Genomic DNA, 5144 nt, shown 5'->3' with positions numbered 1-5144 from the left:
GTAATCCCGCGCCTTTGGGAGGCTGAGGTGAGTGGATTGCCTGAGCCCGCGCATTCGAGAGCCGCCTAGGGAACTTGGCGACACCTTATCTCTACAATAAATCAAAAACTTAGTCAGGTGTGGTAGTGCGGGCCTGTAGTTCCAGCTACTTGGAAGGCTGAGGCAGAGGGATCGCCGGAGCCCAGCAGGTCGAGGCTGCGGTGGCCGGCAGCGGCCACTACACTCCAGTCTGGGCGACAGAATGAGACTCCAACTCAAAAAAAGAAAGTCTTCTAAGATCCTTGGGAGCTGTGCCTCTGGGCACTGGGATCTTTGGGCCCTAGTGAGAGATGGAGGTCAGCAGGCATGCCTGTACTCAGCAGCCCCTTCCACTTGTGGCCGTCACCACCCCCTACCCCCAAACCCGGGAGCTCAGAGCAACCAGCCTATCCTAGCCAGTGAGGACACCATCTTCTGGGCCCTAGTGGAGGTGCGCTTATTGCTGGGCAGAAAGAAGCACTGCCTTTGGTGGTACAGAGAAAGTTCTGGCAGCACTGGGGGAGGTTTGTCTCCAGGCTCTGTGCTGAGGGCTTCCAGAAGGAACCAACTGCTCAGCCCCAGGCCTTCACGTGACTCCATGGTCAGCTTCTTCTGCAGACCCTTCTGCCCTTCAGAAAGGCTTATGGGCCATTGCCTTGCTAAGCTTTGGTGTGTCCACGTGGCTCTTTGAGCCATGACTGCCATGTGTCCTAATTTTGGCCCCCTCTCCTACCTGGGAGAAGTGAATCTCCGCGCTCTTCTTTCTCTCTCTAACTTATTTTCTAAATAAACTATATTTTCCAATCTAACTTTTGTGCAGTTCTTTGCATCTTTCACATGGCACCAGATTGCATCAGACACCCACACCCTGGCAGGACTGACCGGCCATTCTGGAGGCCCCCCTGAGAGTGTGACCCAACATGTTGGAAGTCCCACCTTGATTTGCCACTCTCTCTCTCTTCTCTTTCCCAGCCCAAGTCTCTCTGTGGAGAGAGACAAGGTGCTTGGCTCTTTTTTCTCGATTCACTTTTAACCTTCACCACCTGCGATGAGCTACATCAAACGGATCGCTCCCTGTCCTCCCAGCCTTGTCCGTTCTGAAACAACATCTTCACTGGCGAGTCCAAGTGTTACCCTATCCCCATTAGAAGGTTGGAAAGCAAGCCCAAGGAGGCTGTCTCACTGCCTGTGTATAAATAGCCGTGCTGCTGCCTGCACAAAAGTATCCTGGCTACTGCTTGTGTCTTTATTTTTTTTTTTTAGAAAGCGGGATTTATTGAGAGGAGAGAAAAGCTTCCGAAGGGAGAGGGTTGTTCCAGCTTATGTCTTTTTTACTGTCCTCTTCAGAACTGCTTTCAAGACCAAGCTCTCAGTCCATGCACTACCCTATTCCTTGCTAGGAAGTCTATGAATGTGACCTGAGAGGACACTGTCCCCCTTTTGGCAGCTTTGCTGGGGTCTAGGACCCTCTACAGAATCTTGGTGCCCAGTCTCTGAACACATGTTGGAGGTGTCTTGCTGCTGGGTAGAAGCCCTGCCTCCGGTGGTACAGGGAGCTGAGGAGATGGCCTGCTCTTCTGATTCTCACATTCCCAGAAAAGGAAAAGAAAAAGAAAAGAAAGGCTTACGGGGAGCCCACGGGTGTAGCCCCCAGAGGACGAAGGAGGAAGAAACCCGAGATCTGGTTCCTGCTGTCCCACACACGGAGCAGCTAAGACCAGGGTGCCTGGGTCACGGGAGACCAGGAGGGCCCTGTAGTGCCAGACTCCCAAAGACCCCCAAAGGGAAGGCACTACATCTGAGAGGCCAAAGAAGTGACCCAGGCACAACAGACGAGAGGTGGGCTTTACTGAGAACTTACGTACTCAGGAAGGTGGCCGTTGGACAGCGAAAATCCACCCTGATGGTAAAAAGCCCACAGGTGATACAGCATGTCACAGAGTGTGGGTGTGGGGTTCAGCATGGAAAGGGTGGGGTCGCTGGTGCCCAGACATAGTGTGAGAAGGTACGCATACACGCATCATGTGTATGCAGATGGCTGCACTTCTCTCCAGGGTGGGGTTTTTAATATGATAATGAAGTAAAAGTGGACTCAAGGAAACCTAAGGTTATGAGCATTCAGCTGCGGGAGGGGTGGGGTGGAGGGGTGACTGCCTCAGGGAAGACACTCACTATGCAGATGCGGTCAGCTGGCAGAGGACGGTCACGCATGGCCTCCGCAATACCTGCATGCCCAGGCCGGGGCCTGTGGGAAGGCCGTGTCCCAGACTGGCTACCCTCAAGACCTTCCCCGGCTCCAACCCCCTGCTTGGGGCCTTACCCAGGGTGTGCTTATGCTGTCACTGAGTGTGTGTCACTTTGCAGACCCTCATGCCCACTCTCCTGTGTGACTGGCAGTCACTTGTCCTTCAGGGGCACACAGCCTGGGACTGGGCACCATGACTCTTTTGGTGTGAGACTTGAAGAGACTTCAGAGATGAGGCCAGTGCCACAGGCCAGGGAAGGGGCCAGACCCGGGGCCCAGACAACCTCCCGTGACTGCAGACCCTGCCCGCCCAGAGTCCTGACTCTGCCAGGCGTCAATGATTAACACCTTGGGCACTGCTGACGTGGGCCCTGGCCTCTCCCAGGGCCGGTGAGAGGGGACCTGTGGCTTCGAGGCCGAGCTGTTTGGATTGTCGCTGTTGTAACAGTTTCTGCGTTTGGGGGTAAACAGTTGCTGCAGGGCACAGCCTGCACGTCAGAGCCCTGCCAAAGTTCAGGGAGGGTAGAGGCAGTGGCAGCGGGGACACCCCGTGACCCATCCCTCCTTTTGATTCAGGGAAGATATCACAGGTCAAGGGGCATTGTGAATCCCAAAACAGCCAGTAACCCTAAGCCTAAGGCCACGTCCATGCAGCCAAGGAGTCCAAGGGCCTCCTGTGTCAAACTGGGGCCCCTACCTGCCTGCCACCCTGCCCCAAAGTCCCTCCTGAGCCCGGCTCCTGACCAAGGAGGACAGAGCTGAGGATACATCCCTGCCCGTGGGTCACAGTTGGTGCCAGCAGCCAAACTTCGTCGGCCAGGGTGATGCCCATGGCTTCTTGGGCACTGCAGTGTGGCATCTGGACCCTCTTCTGAAACGTGGTTTCACACATGCAGGATTCCGGGGACCCTGCCATCCTAGGGAGCCGACCCTCCTTCCAAGTAAACTCACTTTGCAGGGAGACTAGACGTTTCTGGGCAACCAGTAAACTCAGTTATCTTCCTGGATGGGCCACGGAAGAGGCCCCAGGTAGAACGCGGCAGTGGCTCATGCCTGTAATTCCAGCACTTTGGAAGCTGAGGTGGGAAGATTGCCTGAGCCCATGGGTTAGAGACCATCCTGGGCAACATGGTGAGACCTCATCTCTACAATAAATAAAAAAATTAGCTGGGCATGGTGGCGTGTGCTTGTAGTTCCAGCTACTTGGAAGGCTGAGGTGGAAAGATTGCCTTAAGCCCAACTGGTCAAGGTTGCGGTAGCCGTGTGCATGCCACTGGACTTCAGCCTGGGCGAAGTGAGACTCTGACTCAAAACAAACAAACAAACAAAAAAAACCACAACAAATCACACATTTTAGAAAGCCAGGAAAATAGTTTTGTTAGTGAATTTCCTGACCTTCCTCCCTAGCTTATCCCCACTGTTTTTTGTGGGCACATTTTCTATGTTTTCCTCGTGGTGACATGTTGGCAGAATTTTGCACACAGAATGGGGTATGAGGAGAATTTCGTTTCTTCTTTGGGCTGGTGTCGCCTGTGCTACCCCCCCCCCCCAGGCAGGGACAGCAGGGGCTGTATCCTCATCTGACTGGGCTGCTTCCTACCTCCCCGCCTCATGGAACATCCCTGGAGGCTGTTTGTCCCACAGGAGTCAGCAGGCTTAAAACGACAGGAATTTACTCAGTTCTGGAGGCCAGTGCCTAGGTCTGTTTCACTGGGCTGGACCGAGATGTCCCAGGGCTGTGCTCCCTCCTCAGGCTCTGGGGAGGAGCTTTCCTTGCCTCTTCCACCGTTTGGTGGCTGCTGTGTTCCGTGACTCGTGGCTGTATCACTCGAGTTTTCCAGTCCAGCCACTCTGAATGTCTCTGCCACCCTGTCACACGGTCTTCTCTGTGCATCTAATGCCCTCACCCGGCCTCCCTCATCTAAGGACACACGAGATGATGGCATTTAGGGCCCACCCAGATAATCCAGAGTCATTTCCCCATCTCAGAATCCTTAACATGATCACCTCTGCAAAGATTTGACCATATAAGGCAGCATCCACAGCCCCTGGGATTGGGACATGGGCATCTTTGGGGGCCTGTTTTTCAGCCCACCGCACATACAACAGGGTGGGGATACTTGGCCGCCAGCGCTGGGTGACCCTGGTAGCTTCTGAAACCCCTGAATGCCCAGGGTCTGAAGTGTGGTCGGTCTTGAGGCACACAGGGCTGGCAGGTCCAGACCTCCGTGGAGGCAGATCCGTGTTCTGGTGGCACCTCAGCATCTCCGAGGTCAGACGCACAGGCAAGCATGCCGGAATTTGGGTTCCCTGTCTGGGAACTGGGCCCCGGTGGCGTGGTGCTTTCACAAGCAGCTGCACTCAACCAACTACGGTGTCCGCTCCTCCCACTGACATCCGTGAGGCTCTGGGGGGCTAGGGGCAAGGCCTGGGGAGGGGCGGAACGTGCCACAAACCTCCACAGGCCGGTGCCAGCGGGGCCGGGGAATGAGTGTGTGGAGCTGTGGTGGGTGACGATGGGGAGTGAGGGACTCTCCTCTGGTGGGATGGGGGCGGTGTTTGAATTCGCAGAGTTTGGGGTTAATTTGTTTTGCGGCAGCAGGAAGTGAAGAGAGAAGAGCCAGACGCAGCCTGGGAGTTGCTGCCTGGGAGTTGCAGGCGGGCGGGAGTCGCTGCAGCGGAGGATGGGCCGGGAGGAACATGGGGGCTTGCTGGGTCCTGGAGGGGTGGGCCGAGGGCTGAAGGCTTTGTGCTGCGTGGCCGACCCTGAGGAAATGGGTGGTGTGGGCAGGTTTCCATTTAGTGGCAAGAACAGAAGGGTGAGGGGTCACGCTGTAATAGTGAGGTTGGAGTGGGGGAAGGATGGACTGAGGAAGGGGCG

The sequence above is a fragment of the Carlito syrichta genome, unplaced genomic scaffold (assembly GCF_000164805.1).
Source record: "Carlito syrichta isolate Samal-C Ts95f unplaced genomic scaffold, Tarsius_syrichta-2.0.1 Scaffold91575, whole genome shotgun sequence".
In the NCBI taxonomy this organism is placed as follows: domain Eukaryota; kingdom Metazoa; phylum Chordata; class Mammalia; order Primates; family Tarsiidae; genus Carlito; species Carlito syrichta.
The sequence above is the reverse complement of the archived record's forward strand: the minus strand, read 5'-3'. Positions refer to the sequence as shown.